The 20,036-nt window shown below is 32.9% G+C and overlaps 1 protein-coding gene across 7 annotated transcripts in view; it reads right to left on the bottom strand.

Annotated features, from left to right (window-relative positions):
- GluRIB (Glutamate receptor IB) overlaps positions 1-20,036 on the bottom strand; it is a 412,145-nt gene that overhangs the window by 67,698 nt on the left and 324,411 nt on the right. The gene's annotated exons all lie outside the window — the stretch shown is intronic.

The following is a 20,036-nucleotide window of genomic DNA, read 5'->3' on the forward strand; positions in this document are numbered from 1 at the left end:
TATTTAAACAAATAAAAAGCGACACAGAATTTTTAATGCTTTGTTTTATGAATAAGAAATAAGAAATGGAAATACAATCTCCGATGTAATAAATATGAAGTGACTCTTTTTTCGATCAGATTCGATTAGATTGCATAAAAAGAGTATATTGTAATCCATGAACAGCTGTAATTGTAATGTTAAATGCAATATTGTATGCAATTAGCTTTATTAATAACGTGTTTCATATGTCTATATTGATTCGCGAGCAACGCGTTCCGTTCAAAGAGGTCATGTTTTCGCTGTGAGCATACTGAACAATTAATACAATTTTTGGTATACATATAATAGGAAGCAACAAATGTTATTTTATAAAATAAAGGCAATTTGATTCTAGAGTCATATCCATCTCTTGCCTGGTTATTCTCGAAGCTTGTATCGACATCGGCCAATGTTTCGAATGTGCCATAGTATTTACTGATGCTTTTCAACTGTAATTTAATTAATTGGTGATATATTCTTTAGATTAACTTTCTACTTCATACTATTTTTCTATTATTAATTGTTTTGTTCAAAAATAAATCTGGATACAGACAAATTGGAAATTTCCCTTTGCTTCCTAGTAACGTACTGAGAACAGTTATTTTATCAAGCGCAGTTATAAAAAAGATCATAGGACAAGGGGTAAACAAATATTTATAGCAGAGAAACAACTTAATAGATACAGTCAATGTTTTTTGGCTTCCACGGTTGCATGTTCCTCAATCTTTGATATACAATATTATTTTAATTTTTAACTAAAATGTTAAGCTAGATTGCTGCAGCACACTGTGCGTCTTTTTCGTGGGAGGTGAATGCCACATTTAGGCGAATACGCATGGAGAAATTGCTGGAAGGAAGGCTAATTTCTCACGGGCGCGCACTCTTTATCTTCATCCCTCCCAGAGTCCGGCTATCCTCTGGTGGGAGCTTGGGTCAGATTTCGTAGAGGGTTAAAAAGCACCGTCGATTCAGGCTGGTTCTGAAAAAAGAAGCTGAATTAATTAAGCGACATTAATATTCTTTTAATATCGCCGACCTTAAATTGTCCGTCGCGCGACGAGGCTGATATGCCCTCTGCATTTTTCACTCGTATATTCTCTGCCGCCTGCATTCTCATCTTCTCTTTCTCTTTGCCTTACTGTAGGTGTCTATTCGCGGGAAAGTTAAATGAGGTCGAATCAGTTGCAATAACACTTTAGGTGAACTTGTAGAATTTTTTTGTGAGTGTGTTAATACTAACGGTACTGTATAATCATCGCGTCCGAAATGATATTTATAAATTGAGCCCACCTTTTTCATTCAATAGAAGATTTAAAATAATACTAACTACCTTATCAAAAACGAAAACAAGCCCATGTGCAACCGATGTAACACAGTGAACTCAATCGAACACATCATCACATCATGCATTAACACGTTGAATATCATAGGGGTCACCGATGACCCACAAACAAATCGAATTTCTACAGTTCACTCAATTAAACGACGATTATTTGAAAACATTTCTATATTATAAATTATGCTACTTAATGCAATGAACGTACAATAATAATAACGCAATTTAATCAAATGATTTAACATTATATTTTTTCCATTTTATGTATTCTGCTCTATGAAATTGTGAGGCATTCGACGTGTTAAATATCACAAAGGAAAAGAAGAAAATATCAAATAAATGAAGACCCTAAAGAAGTTACTCGAACAGTTCACTCATGCTCTAATACTTTGAAATTTTTAAAAGAAATCAAAATACTACACTCAATTTAATCAATCATCCATAACTAAACAATACACGATATAATTATGTACATAGACAACTCACCTGCATAATTTAAAGTAGTTGCCAATAACTCAGTTGGATTGACGCAATGTGAGATATACAATAAATAAATAAAACTAACCGTACTAGCACTTTTTCTATCGAAACCAATCAAACGACTGCCTTCAAAATAAAAGAAAATAAGTTAGATGATACACTTTTTTTACGGAAAGCGAAACAAAAGAAAAAAAATTGAAAAACCGATTCCCGATACGATTCGTGTTCAATATACACACATATCGGGGAAATTTACAATAAGACAGTATCAGCTGTTTTTTATGAATATTTTAGAAACTGAAAGAGTTAACCTTTTTGATAAAATTGATTCAAAATGTCGATTTTTACAACGATAATTCATCGAAATTGCTATGGGAGTAGTTAATCCACAAGTTGATCCCATGTTGCAAGACTAATAACGGCGTTGACTCTAAACGAGTGTCTTTTAAAACCAAATTTTAAATTGTATTTGAAACCGTAAGCTCGTAAAATTGTAAAGTTGTAAAATTCTGGAAAATTTATGAAGTTTTTGAAAAATTGGATATTCACATTGATAAAGTTGAAAGTATAATTCATAAAATATATAATTTAAGGATTTTTTAAAATTTTAATTCAAATATATTGAGTGGCAACCACTTGAAAATATTTGATGGAAAAGTTCTGTATACCGTTTAACCTCAACGATGATGTTGAACGCAGGGCTGTGTATAAAACTAATGAAGTACTCTTGACTTGTTATAGTTGAAACTGAGTTTGTATTACAGATAGATATTTACAAATATTTACATTAAGTTTGTGTATATAAGGTATGGAGAGGTGTTTCATACTCGGAAATATTAGGGCGAGGGTACTCCTAAATTAATCGATAGATAACTGGAGAAACGCCTTTCAATCTAAATTTTAAATTCATTAAGACATTTCTCACAAATTTTTCATTTGCTTTATATAAATATTACTCTAATACGGGAAATAATTGACCAATGAATCGATTGATACCATAATAAAACAAAATTCACCATAAAATGAATCAAACACCTGCAAACATTTCAATTCTTTAACACCAATACATTTAAATACGTACGTAAATTAATTTCATGTTTCCCTAATTAAATATGAAGTACGCTTCGTACAGTTTTGAAGCTTATATAATATGTTTAAATTTTGATGTTAACCCTTTGCAGTCAGATGTCGCCGTAATGCCGACTTCGAACTTCGATACCTAAATTGAAATACTGCAAATGAGTAATTTAATTGTTCAACTAACGGGAGACTAACATGTGGTATTTCTCTTTCAATATTTAAGGCTCCGATGCATAATTCTGTTTTTCATGAAAATAAATGTTAGAAGCTTAGCACTTAATCTCCCGGCGATTAGAAGAGAGAAAGAGAAAGAGAATTTTCATTCACGATTGGCAATATTTCCTAAGTTTATAGAAAGAGAAGGTGAACCATGAATTCCAGTAGCATATGATCCTTGCCAGAAAAAAAATGTAAATTTACAAAGAAATACATAATTGTTATGATTAATAACCTAGAAATGACTTTAATCTACAACAAAGTCGAAACGGGTATTTTTACCTGACCAGCCGGTTAAGTGCTAAGACAGGCTTGTCCACAAAGAGTTAACAAAAAACTGTCGACTGTTGGGGGTTAATAAGACCATATTATTCCTGTATAAGCAATGATGTCCTTGTCATTTCTAAAAAGTTGACCAAAATTAACTAAAATTCCATCCGATCTTATAAATCGAAAGAAACTATCCACAGAAGAAAACACTGAACACCATGAAACCAAAAAATACGATAAACTACGAATCACTCGAAGCAGATTCCTGAACCCTCATGATTATCCACGAAAAAGGGTCCAGCAATTTCGCTGGCGTCCGAGTAATTTACGATCGGTCCGAACGGAGTCTGCATCTAGAGGTGTTCGACCCTTCGATCGGGTGCATCTTGCTGGCACTGACCACGCTCGGGAGATGTTTATGTCCATTTGAATTCCAATTAATGGCACGTCGAGGACACTTTGGAACGCGTGACATATCGCGGCGCATTGTTCCGCCGGTGGCGTCGCCGACCGGAAATGCTGGTCGGATTCTGGTGTCCGAAGGGCCCCGTGGGATCGATCGGCACCGGTGTGTCTCCATGAAAATCTGACCCAGAAATTTCATCTCCCTTCTCTTGCCGTTTTGACACGTTGGCTACCAGCATTTCTTTCACTAGCAATCTTCATAGCTACATTTTACTAACTACAATTCAGTAACTCAGAATAATTGTGATCTAACTCTTATTTCTATAAGAATTATATAGAGTATACATTTAATTTCCGAGAAAAGAAGCTTTCGTGAAATGTTCATGGATTAATTAAGTATTAATATTACACTTAATTATTAATATTACACTTACTCATATTAATCATTAATAGTTGTTAATAATTACTATTATTTCTGGGTTTCGAAAATATAAAAGCTTTTGTAAAACGTTTTTCGATTAATTAAATACTAATATCGCAATTACTAATATTAGTCATTAATAATTATTAATAACTACTACTATTTCCGTGTTCTCGAGAACAAATTTTTTGTAAGACGTTTCTTAAATTAGCTAAATACTAAGATTATAATTACTTATATTAGTAACTGATAATAATCGATATTATTAAAAACATTATGATATTAGTATTTAATTAATTAAAGAAAACTTTACAAGAGCTTGTTTTTCTCGAACACGCAGAAATAGTTAGACCACTATTATTCTGAGCTGCCCAAACGATTCGAACGTGTGATAGTCGTGAAAATGTCAAAGATAGTTTCGCTGCCAGGTAGGTGTAGGTTGTCAGATAGGAGGCGACCTCTATTTCGCGTCGCCTTCCGTCAAAGGGGCTCGATGCAATATTTTATGGATACTTTTAGCGAACAGAGGGACACGTCCCGGATATTTGCGTTTTCCGGCTGCCGCCCAGTATTGGCAACTTTTTTAATTAGGGCATTTATAATTTCTCCGGCCCCTTCGATCGTGTTCCATCCAATATCGATGAGGATATTTCGAAACTGCGGAACCGGGGACGAATAAAAATCGCTCGATGAAACTGAATTTTCATTATCCGCTAACGCAGCCGGCGGCCACCGGCGCCATTGAAATATCGTTCAAAGGAACTGTCGCATGGGCAGTGCGAATGATACCGTGATAAAACCATTGGGCGGTATTTTGATGGAGGCTAACAACTGATCGTTTTAACGGATAGTGAGTATTCAGCTTTCGCGAAATGGACAAATAAACCTCTATAGGAATTTAACGCTACCTGGAACAGTGATAGTGATCCCTCGGACAACTAGATCTCGGATTTACATTTTTTCGATTGCGCGAACCATGCGCGAGTAAGTGTTAAAGACAGCTGGAAGGTATTCCGAACGCTATTACAAAATTTAAACATTCGTAACAACGGCTCAGAATGTGAATTTTAATCCGCTGCATCCTTTCGAGACCTTTTCTGGATTTTCGACACTCATTTCCTATATCACGGCTTTGAGAAGTATGATTGTAACCAATGATCTTTCACCTTGAAAATTATTTGCGGATTAAGTGTAACAGAACTGCAAATATTTCTTAAAAAATAGTTTTATGGACATCTAAATAATTCATTTACAGTGTTTGTCGATATTTTTCAGATACTTTTCATTATTTTCACGAAACATGTATTTTTTAAATGCAGCGTTTATTAGATTTTCGTTGACTAACATTTGAATTTTATTGTTACCAATCAAAAGCGATACCAAAGTTAGCAAGAAAACTCTGTATTGTATTAACCCATTAATGAATACATTTTCTCAGTGCCAACGTTACATACGAACTTCAAATGAACCGTTACTCTTGTTTCCATTCAATTATCAATATAAAATTGTTATTCAATTTTTCCTAACATACGCTTTTCACTTATAGAAACTTTATAGAAACATTTGTTTATAACATTTATTTATAACATGTCTACAACATTTATAGAAACTTTTCATTTCTAGGAAAAATAAACTATAATCTTGAATTTAAATAAACTAGTAAATTTTATTAGTACTCTTCGTAAATCCTTCGAGCTGGTACACGTCACGGAAATGGTCATTAAATGATTAACCCATTAAGGACCAACTTCTTACACAAACCAAAATTTAACGTGTTGATAAAATCCTGACAAAACTACTTTCGTTTATTGCGAAATAAACGTTGATATCGAGATGTTCGTGATAACAGTGTACAAAAATAGTATTGCTAAGCCAGATTTTATTACTACACAAAATTTATTTTTTATTTGCGGAAAAGTGCAATGTCCCACATGGGAACTTTGTCGAACAATCTTCAGATTCAATTAAGAGTAAGTCGAATTCAGAAGATCACTCAGTCACGATCCCACTGTAAAATATCAAGCCCGGAATATCGCTGAGGCGAACGTTCCACGAATGCAGGATACACGCAGCCAAGAATGTCAGGACTGATCCCTGCCCGACCTAGATATGGCGTACACGTGTCCAAGAATTTCCACCGAAGTAATTTTCGTCCGGCGAGTTGCTTGACTCGCTCAATTCTCCCGGTAACGCGACGATTCCGTCGCGACGGAACGTAACGGAGTATATTTTCCGGAATCACCTGCCTCAAGCAACAAAAGTCGTCTCATTCGCTTACGGACCGGTACCGCTGCGAATGGGGAACCGGTAGAAATTTGTCGAGCTAGCGATTCATAGCAACGATCCAGCCCCGACACCTTCGATCATTGTACAAGTTATGAAAACAGCTGAGAGGCGTTACTTGGGAATAGAACGTGGGAATTGCCAGTATATTTTCGCTTAAAGGACCCAAAGAATTCGGTGTTCTCAGATCAAATAGTCCAAATATTTGTCGGCTGAGCAGAAAACACGAAATTTTTCATTATTCTGTACGCCTGCCACGTAGGTGCACGAAGTAAATTGAAATTCTTGTTTCGCTTAGAGATACTTGTCGTATAAGTTGGTTCGTGGGTGCTGGTACGCTATCGATCATGCTTTGCTAACAAGGTCCTTTTCTGTTGATCAATCAGACTGAGTTTGTTGTTTTAGCTACAACTGAGTTCAGGAAATTATATTTATAAAAAATTCAAAATAACTAGAAAGTGGAAACAGTTTCTACTTTTGATAAATTATAAGCATGTTGAAAACAAGATCAGGCTAAATGACAATAAGGATAGGAAATTGTGATGTACCAGGAACTTCTGTCTATTTGTTCTATTCTTTTTTATAAATCCCGACTATTAGAAATGATCACAACCTTTTAAGCAGTTATAGTTTTACAATACAATAAAGGAAACATGAAATTTCTTGGGAAAAATATTAAAAAATTGTTATCAATATATATATATTGTTGAACAATATCATGACAAATACGTTCAATAAGTAATTAATCAGAGTTCTATCGAGACTACTTTCATTTTCTTTTTCTTTTACTTTATTCGTAGTCAAATTGTGTTTAAATGCAATTCAAAAAAAGGGATGAGCCACAATAAACATACTTAAATTATAATTTTCCCTTCTTCACCAAAACAAATATTAATTAAATTTTTAACATCTTGAAACACAAGAATCCCAGTCGCGAAAAATTCTTCGAATCCGATGTCTTTAAAAAATCAACAATTCCATCGGTCTGCGTTCGTTCGCGATTTCATGATTGCGCGTCGCGTACCCGGGAAATTAAATTAACCGTATCCACGACTGGGTGCAGGAAAGGTGGCCACTTGCACGACTAGCTGCATGGAAATTGTTTTTGCATCCTATTATCAGCAAGAGCGACGACACCGCCGCGCCGCTGAGAGTTTTCACGTGCTCCCGCGGCATCGAAATTGTCGTTGTACAGGTACACCTGCAAATTACACGATCACCGATCGATCGCATCTCGCCGGAACCGGAGTTCGTCGCACGGTTCCACAACGGCGATTATTAAATTGCTTTGATTAATAATTTTGTAGCCGTGTATCGACGTAGAATAATTGAACTCCGATAGTGAGTTTTGGCGCTGCGGGCAGACCGACAGTGCCGCTTCAATGAAACGTTGAATCTAGCACATTGACCCATTTCTTAAATTAATAAATTGGAATTTGGTACAAATGTTATGATTGTAAGACCGGTTTAATATAATATATTAATATAATATTGTACATACTAATGTAATTTAATATTCTTTCCTTTATTTTCTTCATACTCAATTTTTTTACTTTTTTCATTTTCATTAATGAAACATTTGATAGTAGAAGTGAGATTTCATTTGCTTCTTGCTTTAATTTATATATTTGTAGTAATTATATTATAATATGTATTTTAGTATATTTATTCTTGCACTGAGAAATTTCATGATTTTATATTCACTCATTTTAGTATTCTTTTTCTTTAATTGTAAGGATGATATGTTCTCAAGGGACTGTTGTACTTTATTGTTTCTTTTATACCTATTTTTTTATAATAATTCTTTCTTTACCTTTAATTGAAAATGTATTAGTACACCAAGAGAATTAGTTTAATAATTGTTCATTTATAACTATCGTATCACAGAAAAGAAATAGAATTTGTTTATACGCTTTTTATTTGAATGAAGTATCTAGGTACATAATAAATGTATTAATACATATATTCACTATACTACATATATATTTTATTCATTCCTAAGAAAGTTGAAAACATATGACTCCTCAGTAATATAATCTATTGTATTTCAATATTCTATGCCATTTTTACTAATCGTAAAAATAGAATAAATAGCATTAAAATGCGTCATATTATAGTCTTATTCTTCCAAATAAAAAAGAGTACTCCGTATACTTACAATTCTTTTATAGAAGATATCATATATAATGAAATTTAATAGCTATACAACTTAATCGTTATTTTGTAAATGAATCTATAAATGCAACGAGTTTAAAAGATTGGAAAAAAAGCTCAAATCGAATAATGCAGCTTAGACAAAAAAAAATAGACAAAGGTTTATATCAAGGTTCGAAAATATATTTTCCATTTTTCCGTGAAACGTTAAAAATTTCTATGCGTTTTAACGCGGAATAAATTTCAGAGTGATGGTGTTAACGACGGTGTAAACTTCCTAGAAACGTTATTTACAATATTCGGAGGTGTGTATCGATATGTTCGTGTCGTATCGCTTATAACCAACTCCTTGTCAACGAAAGAGAAGTTATCACGCTAGATAGAAACTGCTATTTTTCCTTTTCCTACTTCATTCTATTTTTTAATACATTTTCGCGCGTTCACCACTGTCAATTTTTATTTACTCAATGTATTTCCCTCCCGAAACAATTTGTTGCGTGTCAGAGTGAAATATGATCTATTATTTATTTTTGCATGGGCAATTTAACGATATACACGGTGCTCCAATTTTCCCGTTGCAGAGTGTAACAAATTCAAGTGTCTCGACGTTACAGCGATATTCGATCGAAAGTGCAATATAATACGAACAAACTGCATTGCTTTTGCATTCCTGTTTGCGTAAGTTACGTTTACAACATAATAATATGGTTTTATAATGCAGAATATATACTATGGTTAGGTTAGTCTTGTGCATTACATAAATATTTTGAGACAGGACGAAAGATAATTTTAATTGAAAATATTTGTCCGCAATAGTTATAATGAAAGAAAACGAAATGAAACTTTTAGAATTAAATAAATTTATACAAAATAATAATTAAGCAACACAAATTGCAGGTACGATAAAAAATACAAGTGCAATATTGGAAAAATTTTAAAAATTATGAACAAGAAACTTCGTTGAAAAACTTGAAAGCTCTATACGAAAAGGAATTCAAGAGCTTTGAGACAAAAAGTACGCTGAGGTAATATTAAGTTTTAAAAATTTAATAACTGAAGCTCATTTCTATATGTAACTTTCTCACTGCTGTTAGGCTTTTAATATATAAAATTTTATTCGGAAATTTTCGAATGTAATACTCCATTATTGAGGAAATAATTTCAATCAAATATAAGTGATATCATTGGCACGAAATAAAAAATGCAAATTCAAACTATTTTACTTGATTTCTCGATCTCAATAAAATTGAATTTGCATACATTCTATTGGCAGTGAACCAAATGCAGAATAAAATTATAATTTCAGAGCAATACTCCTTAAGAATTCTATTTTAAAAATCAATATATCATAAATACCCAAATTTTATTTTCTATCTAGCATAAGAATATGGTAACAAAAACATAATCCTGTAAATGATCAATAAATGCTAGAAGTCAATTTAGATTAAGAGTCACTAATCGTAATACTTAATTTACTAAAAAAGTAAAATCCTTCCACAGAACTAATAAAAACTCAGTAGTGGATAATTTAAACGAACCACCTTAGATATAGGGCGTTATTAGAACACGCAGAGTTGAATGATAAAATTCCGTTTGTTTTAATACCGCGGATAATTTAATGACTCCATCCGTTGGCCAGACGCGCCAAGGATTTTACCCGATTATATTTCTGTATTATCAACCTGATAAAATATGTTTTTAAATTTTAGTTTATTACGTAGCTAGCCGCCTTTTATGCGTCGGTGTCGGGGAAATAAGAAGATATCTTATAACGTGCGGAAACGTTGACAAGGATGGGATGAAACGTTCCAACACTCAAGGATTATCTTAATACTCTCCCTGCCCATCTTCGTCTGGGTTAAATCTACGTTTCTCTTGTTCTCCGGGGGGTAGACACTCCCACATTGGCTTCGCATCCTTTGGTAGACGATTACCCTTGCTCGAAGAGACAAGTAACGCTGGTCTCGATAGATTTAACATTGTTTTGTTAGAGGAAGCTAGCAGCAAAAGCAATCGAGCTTGCAGCTCAATTCGAGCGAAATACTTCCGTCCTCGGTATTAGAAGTTCTGGAATGAGAATTTTTCTGTATGGACGTTCAATTGTGATTTTTATTGGAATTCAATCAGTTTTCTCCGGTCATTTTTTGTTGAATGAAGTTTTTAGTTTGGTTTTGGTATATGAAACATTTTTTGCATAGGTTTATCTTCGTTTTAAGTATACAAGAAGTGACAGAATAAGTGGTTTAATTGAGGAATACGAGAAAAAAATTAAAACTTGTTCATTTAAAGTCTCATATTTGAGAAGAATGTGTAAGTGACGGATAAATACAGTAGTCAATTTATAATAAATAAAATGAGTCTGGCAAATTTTCTAACTTGAGTTTTTCGAAAATGAATTTCTGCACGTTTGATGTTTATGTGACGATTAATATTATTAATGTATCTACGACTTTCTTTTAACTGCGTTTGACGAGTATACACACTATCTTAAAGATTGAAACAATACTAATTCTTTCATCAATAAATCATTAATTTTTTTTATTTCATTGCGCGTAAAACGTGAGATTTTTCAAACCAAATTCCACAGTTAACAGATTAAAATAAAAAGACAGTATTATCAGTCGCAGTTTCTCGAGTTTTTAGATTCCAAGGCCATGTATCACCGACAATGGTATCCACGACTCCAGAGTTATCTATATTGAATTTCATTGGTGTCGAGACTTAAACCGTCTGGGTCGTCGATATCAAGTCTTATGACTCGGGAGTCGACAAAGTGCTTGACGTCCCATCAGTATCGACTTGCATGACCCTGTGGTTTTCGATATCGGTTTTCACGACCACGGTGGTTATCTATGTGGTGTCCCATGACCGCTGTGACTGACTGTATTGTGTTCAACGACCCCTCGCATCGTTGGCTCCGACCCACCCGGAGTTGAGTGATTTAGAGGCCTATCGTGCAGCTCCGGACTCGTGTGACTTTTTCCACGCTTCCGAGAAATTACTTTGTACTGGCCGAGATTAATCGTTCGTTCGATACAATGGGGTCGAAAGTGAATTTCGTATTGATAGAAATCACTACGATAGGATTGAAAATAAATATAATTCTTAATCTGTTAAGTGACGAAGTCATTAACATTAGAATTATCGTGATAGTCAAAAGTATAGGTTATAACTTTTTTTATTTTGCAATTGGTGACTGCATGGAAGCATTTAATATTCAGAATTACTTTAAACACTAGTAGCTTCACTTATATAATGTAATAAATATCAACAGAAATGAAATGAAATGTACTCTTTTAATTATTATAAGAATTATCTATTAATCATACTAAATATTCCATAGTTCTAGTGTTGAAAGTCTATAAATTCAAATAATTATGTAAATAAATAAATGAATTGGAAACTGCATAAATATTTCTGTTGTACATTGTAGGTCCTAATGAAGTTTAATTACAGAAGCAAATGCAATTAAAAGGAAAATCAAAACCAAATAAGTTAATTGTTAACATTATACAAAGTATAACCCGTATGTAATTGACGATGAAAGTTTTAATGAACAAAATTATATTTGCAAGCAATCTAACACTTTATAACTTTCTTGATTATAAGAACGTTTGTAACTTCTCTCAAATTTACACGCATCTCAGTACTACACGATTAATGCATTATTTTCTACAAAATGGTAAAACAATTGTATCAGCTTCGTACAAACATTCAATTACGTTATACGAAGTAAAATTCCATTGTCAACGTAAAAAACTTCCAAAGTGTAAGTTACCAATGGATACAACGAAGCTTTCTTCAAACCTTCATCACTTTCACAATTTCCCAAATTACACAAAATTTTATTAAAGGTCCATTTTTCACAGCATGGAGATTGGCAAACTATAAAAGAAAATTAATTTTTTCAACAACCTAGACTGAAAGACTCAACGACCCTATTTCCGCGTTAGCAAGCAGTTAAAACGATTTTATCGAAAAACTCTCCCACTTTCGTTGAACTTGAAATCGAATCGACGGTCATTCCCTCCTTCTTCTTTCTTTCTCAGTATACACCGTTTATCTCTCTTTCTCTCTTGCTCGTTCCGTCTTTCACAGTCTTTTTGTCCCGCGAGCAATGCTCTTGAGCGATCATGCGGACAAAGCTGGACTCGATCGATTTAACATCGTTCAGGGGATGATACAGGTCCTCGAGTCTGGAAGGGACAGACGCCTTTTTGGTCTCTCGCAGACACGCACGGGGTAGAAGGGCGTGAAACGCTCTTACAAGACTGTGTTTGATCTGGCGCAGCGGATAATTCGCCATTGACGTGTCCTGCCTTGTCGCGAGTCGCGCTTTGTGGCCCGGCCTTTTTTGTCCTTTTATTTCCGCGGGATTTATTGATTCGCTTTTGTTACGTCGCCAGCTCCGCCGGCGAAAATAATAAAGGGAAACGACGGAGGGCCTGCAGAGGAAGGGCAGTTGTACCCTGTACTTCGTTCCGTGGAAAACGTACACGTTTTCACGACGCACCTGCGGGTGTGGATCAAAGAGAGCAAATGCGATACGTTATCGAAGCCTGCGAGGTTAATCTCTGATTCTTTTAGCGTTACAATAAATTATTAACGGGAGAATTGGGAGAATATTTGATGCAAAGGTCTTTGCTACGTTATTATTCAGCATTGTATAAGATATCATTGTAAAATCATCGTAGAAGGAACATTATTACGATTAACTTTCAATATGACTGAAGGAGAATTTATAACACTAAAACTACTAAACGGGTCGAAGTGACTTATTCTTCACATCTTCTTTTTGCAATTATTAATAAGATAACAAGTGTTTCTGTTAGAAATTATTAAAGAAATTGATTTAACACCACGCAAAGTGAATTGTGAATCAATTAAAGTCTCAGAATATGCACTCTTGGAGTTGCTACAGAGAAATTTCAAAAGCTGAATTTAACTGCTCTGTAGTTTTAGTGTTAAAAGGTTGATTTACTTATTTACTGTATTCAGTCTTTGAATGCTAATTTGATAATTAGATATTAGAATCAAATATACGGAAATTTTGTTTTCGAGTAGAAATTTATTTTCTGTATAATGAATTTTAATGAATCAAAACGTTGTCAAGATCATCGAAGAATCAAAGTATTCGTTTCTTTCGATTTATGAGGTGGTCGCGTAAAGTTGGTTGATCGATGTCGGATTTACGCAGCTGGGATCATTTAAAAGCTTTCGGTACAATTTTGGTGATAATTAAGAGCGATCGTCGTGATGAATCAACCACAATTACAGGCACATGCGTGACACGCGGAAATTAATGGAACTACACAGTCGATCTGTTTGAGCGAAAGAATAACTGAAAACCTGAAATTCACTGGTATGATATTTTTTTAATAATGTCTTACACTTTGCCGATGTGACGTTTTAAAAGAAAATACTTCCATTGGTTGGATGTTAGAGAAGCCGAAAATGTTATTAAAAGAACAAATTATTTAATAAATACAAAAAATTATTATATATTGTATGAACAAATATTATTTCATATTTTATACAATATGTCTTCAAATATTATATTTCTCACTTTATTTTCCTTCGTAAAATGTGAATATTAAAAATAATCTTGATTGTTAGAACGATATTATATATTAATTAAAGCTTTTCTACAATATTAATCAAGAGTTTTCTATTTTATTAAGAAGAATGTTCATTAGACACATTGATTTTATAGAAAATTTCAATGATGTTTGTATAACGACAGTTATTTGCTCATTTCCTCTGAAGTATATAAAAGGAGTTTTACAATACTCTCATCCGACAAAAGGCATTCCTAAATCGCTTCATTTCTTCCTATGTGCTTTATTATCTCTTTTGAATAAATGAGAGAAATATTTTTTATCGATCACGGAAATAAAGGGGCCAATAATTGAAGCTCGTCGCACCACAGATTTCCATGTTAACATACCTCCTGTCCGAGCTTCGCAATCGTATTATTCTCTGTTCTAGGTATTCACGAAAGCTGAGGGAAAAAAGCTTTGCAGGGTATTCCTGTAATATGTATGCGGGTTTACAGAGGCAGTTGTTTGAGCATATTCGATTGCGAAGTAAATCATGTACTAAATTTCGAGTGTGCGTGTATTTTGCATTTATTCAATTCTTATATTCGAACGGTTTGAACTATTTTTAAACATCATTTGCTTGGTATCGAGTCTCCATTGACACATCATAATTCATTCTATCCGGAGATACTACATATATATAGTACGTATAGTGAAGTAACAAGGTAAAGGCAGTGCAGAAATAGAATTTATTCCATTCATCATCATATCTGATGTAATAAAATTGTTGGTGTTGTTACTGTGATGATTATCTTCATCTCATCAATTTAAATCACATTAGTATAACAAACAAGTAACGTCACACCATTGATATCACTCGTAATCATAAATAGGAGTGACAGTAACTAATAATAATCAGACTCAGCGTGTATTTAAATTCTTTATTTAAATTAACATCTGTAATTTGATTATTTGTACAAACTTCAGTTGTCCCTGCAAAATTCAACATAAGATATATTCTATAATGTATCTGTGTTTATTACTATTCTGTTATGTTATCAATTGTGAAAATTGGAATAATCGATCCCTTCTATTCTACAAGACGTCGAAGAGATATTATAAAAGCAACATTCACCATTTATTTCTATTGGCATCAACTTCAATATGAAACATAATTTAATTTTGTTGTTTTAAAAACCAAATAAATTTTAATTCATTATTTTCACTAAATTAGTGATCCACCTTTTTCATTTTTCACTCCCATCTCAAATAAATGGTCACAATAATACTCAGAAACATTTAAAATATGAATATTTCTACCCAAAACCGAATTTATATACATCAGAACCCAATAAAAATAAAAAAAATTTCCCTAGTTTCGTCAAAGAAATAGTTCATCCTCTTCATTTGCCATTTTCGTCTCAAATAAAAAGTCCCTACCCCCATTCACTGGCTTCCATCAATTGAAAGCCTTGATTGCATAAGATAAGGTGCCGTCAATACGGAATGACCAGGTTCCTAGGTCACAGCGGCTCCGACAATCGGCCGCACAAAAGAGTCCAGTTGAATGCTCGAAATTGCCGATTAGCCTGAGTTCACGCCTGTTCTTTCGCGGACAAGTGGCTGCCATTATCGGGATTGCAGCCCGCTGCATTAGATAAGATCCAGCCTGTACACATTCTCATCGGGATAATGCACCGCTAAGTGGATGCTCCATACGTGTTGCGACTCGTAGCCTATCAATCTTGATCTCGCGCGCGCGCTCGCTGCCGCCTCTCTCCACGAGCTTGTGGTACGTATTCGAAACACGCGTGACGGTGTGTTCGCGTGCTCGGCACCGAATCGCGAGCACTGGGAGAGGCATTAACACCGGCATACGAAACACTCTGTTGGAGACGTATGACGGGCACGTAGACGTAAGTGTCCAGGAATACGGAGAGACGTCAAGACGGACACATTTCCCCTGGCTTACCGGGGTCGAGGTGTGTACTTAAGAACGGCCCTGTCACGTAGCAGGCTCAACTTCGGCGAATTAACTCGTTCAGTTTCTTGTCCCTTTTGTTGGCTTTATTGGGCTGATGTAGAAGGCTCGTTTGTATTTGGTGAACATGGTTGATGAAGTATTGGTTTGGTTAGGCTTGCCGCATTTCTAAATGAAAGGTGAAGAGGAATTTCTCTGCGAAAAATATGCAGGATGTGAACCGAGAGATTTTATGATATGATAGTATGCTTTAAAGTGAGTTTTATATATTTTTTATATTGAGGATACTATTATCTTATTTTTAATTAATTAAGACTTTTAGCATGATACATCAGTTTTTACTTAATACTTGTTTGTTCGCACCAATATGAGAAATTTTGCTTTTACATAGTAATCCGCTCTCTGATAATGGTGATACTATTAGATTAGACAAAAAGTCTAGTAGCAGTTTTTAATGAAGTTTAAAGGAAAATTTAATTTCGTTGAATTAAGTTTTACTGAACTATCCATTCAGTATTTTATTCAGAAGCTTCCTATTATCCTAAAGTTTATTTATTTGTAATATTTATTTGTATCTTATAACATAAATGCTACTTTGAAAAGTAAAACAACAAGACTTCTTGGCGGACTTAGTGTAATGCTAAAGTAATTGGTTGTTTTCCGCATACTTTATTCTAATTTTTGTAAACAAACTAATAGAAATAATAATGTATGTAAAGCAAGATTTTAAAACGATGTTAAAGTAATTTCATTTTATTCATATTGTCTCTAATATAATGTATTCATAATTTCCTAAAAAATTTTTCATGCGAGATAGTATAAATAAAGAATAATTATACAGAAATGAAATGACGCTTCGAATTCTCATCGGCGTCCATAAATTTCAATAAATAATGTAAAAATGTTAATTATAAGAAGCTATATTTAAATTCCATTCTGTTGTAATTATGATAATGTATTTAAAGTAGGTATCGAATGTTTGCTCAGTTTTCATTATAGAAATGTAATTTATGAAAATTGGAAATGTATGAGCAACTGTCTGCATAGGTACACTTTCGCTAAAAATGTTTCATTAATCATCTTATAATAAGAATATTTAATATATGAAAATTTCGACGTACTTCAATATGGCAATAAATCGATAATCTTCATTAAATTTATTTATTTCAACATATTCTGTTTTAAGTTATTGAGAATAATTAATGATTGTATAATATTACACATATCAACGAAAATGAGAATGATTACTACGTTCATTACAATTTTATAATAAAACTCTTGTGTATCATTGTTTATGTAACAATTTCTTTTTATTTTTATCGCCATAACACACTGATACGCGTGGTCATTTAATATTGAAACTTCATGTAAACTTCATGCCTGTGGAATATTATCTGTCTATATTTTACTGACTAATAAGAAGTAAATTCAATTTCATACCAACATGGCTCTTGTGGACACGGACAAAGAGGTTGATGGACACAAAGCTTATGAAATTGTGAATATTAAACCGATCCTTTATTATTGTGTTTGGATGGAAAAAGGGGCCATCATTTGGTAGCCGGAAGCTTTGATTACAAGAAGTATTGTGTTCTGAAAGAAAAATTTTGGAGAGCCGGCGACGTGTAAAAATGTCTGATATAAACGGTTTTGTACCAAGGATAAATAAATAGAACAGCAAATGAAATTTTAATAAATCTTTTCTGCATTATTTTTCCTTTTATAATTTAAAAACACACAATTTTGTAAGTTTAATAAATTTGAAACATAAAATTAGTTATGATTTTATGAGTGATGATCTTAGTGACAAGGACTTCTAATGGAAGGTTCTAATGAAGGTTCCAAAATTATATTTTTATATTTATGGAAGGTACTGTAGTATTTAGTCCAAAATAAAACTTTTTTGTTTCTGTTGTTAATTAAGGCGTTTATTGTATGTGAAAGAATGTAAGTGTGTGTGGTTGTACATATTTAGTATACTAAATTGAAGTATAGGATATAATATACAACACAAATTAATTCCATTGTTTAGAACAATCATGGAAAGTGAATATTATTTCCTTAGTTTAATGTTCATTAATTTATATAACAGATGTTTGTGAACTCATCATCAAAGAATAATTCGAAAGTAATAAATTTAGTTATTATATACTTCGGAATTATTGTATACATTAACAATAAGTTTTATATAAATTACTACATGTAATCACAATGTTTTCAATATCATTTAATTAGACACTACATTTTAATTTGTTACAAGTGTAATAAGAGCAGTATCACATCTGTGAATTCTCTTAAAAATCGAAGTTATTGTAAAATTTACTTTTTGTGTGTACGAATTAATAAATGGCACTTTTCAGTGGCACTGAATTTTTCATTCCCTGGTATTTCCGTGATTAAATATTGTTGAAAATGTATAAGGTTCATGAAATAGAGATTTGGAAAATTCAGTAATCATATTATTACCATTTATATATTTATATATTTATATTTTATATTTTAATAATTGTAATATTTAATATTTTAAACGGTTCTACAAAATTTAAGTTACCATGCATGCTTATCAAAGTAGTACACAACAGAGCCAGTCAAATACTAATACTTCTGCCTGTTAAAAAACTCAAAACTTCATTAAAAACCCGCATGAAAACTTTCAAAACAACAACTTGTAATCTGAGATTCCACGATCACTGTAAAGAACGCAGCAATTTTAAGAAAAAAGTGTTTAAAAGTTTTAACCAAGCTACAGAGCTCAGCGTACCATTTCATTAAAAATATTATAATTCTTTTCTCGTCAATTTCCTAAATTTTTACATGTAACTTTTACATGATATTTTCGGGATATCAATTTATAATAATATATAAAAACGAAAATTTTCCATAATTTTTGAACCATTGTATCTCTTTGAATATCGTCTCTTCTTTTATCTATGAAAGCTTGTATCCTTGCCCAAACAAGAATATTCGTCAGTGAAAAAAATACGTGTAAAACATTATCTCAGACTCTACACCTGCACAAAGTTTCACAAAAATTTACGATACAGTTTCAGATGTTCTTCTTCGGATGAACTTGCAGATTAGCTATTCCCTTGTCTGTTTCAATAATTGTTATATAAGTTGTGGATATCGATATGTAGAACATCCATCGTCCGATTTAATTAGACGACAGACAGTCGATAAAATGGAGACTCAACAAGAAGTCTTTCAAAGCGTGCTTACATAATTTAATCGTATTATTCTTCAAAGTATAACCTAAGAATTATTGAGTTTGTAAATAACCAAAAATATGAACGATGTGGATTTCGGAAAATGGTATCTCAATAACATGTTAAGCGCCAAGCCTATTTTCTCTTGCTTTTCATTTAAGTTGCGATAAGTTATTTTTTTACATTTATATGTCAACTTGCGATAAGACTATATATATATATTTTCATATGTATCCTTTGTATGTATCTTATCGCAGTCCATGTATTAATATTTATTTATTGTCAATCACCGGTGACTGACGTGGCCTAAATGGAAAGTACATATAGCATCAGTCGCGGGTGACTAACGTGACGCTTAAGCCTTTAAGTCCTAAATAAAAACTTTCAGGAAAAATACATTTATTTTCACAATATACGTTAAGTAACTTATCGTTTTCAACAAAAATAAATATTTATATAAAAAATGCTATACTAACTGTCAAGAAAGTGCTTATTAATGTGTTAATCGAGATTCTATTATATTTAATCCTTTTAATATCAGTGTTGATTATTAGCGTCCACGTAACTAGTTGTAGATACCTGCGTTTATTAATTAGGTTTATTGTTCATTGTTTTAAAACATAGAACAGCTCTTATTTACCAA

This window comes from Nomia melanderi, chromosome 7 (genome assembly GCF_051020985.1).
Source record: "Nomia melanderi isolate GNS246 chromosome 7, iyNomMela1, whole genome shotgun sequence".
NCBI classification, from domain to species: Eukaryota; Metazoa; Arthropoda; class Insecta; order Hymenoptera; family Halictidae; genus Nomia; species Nomia melanderi.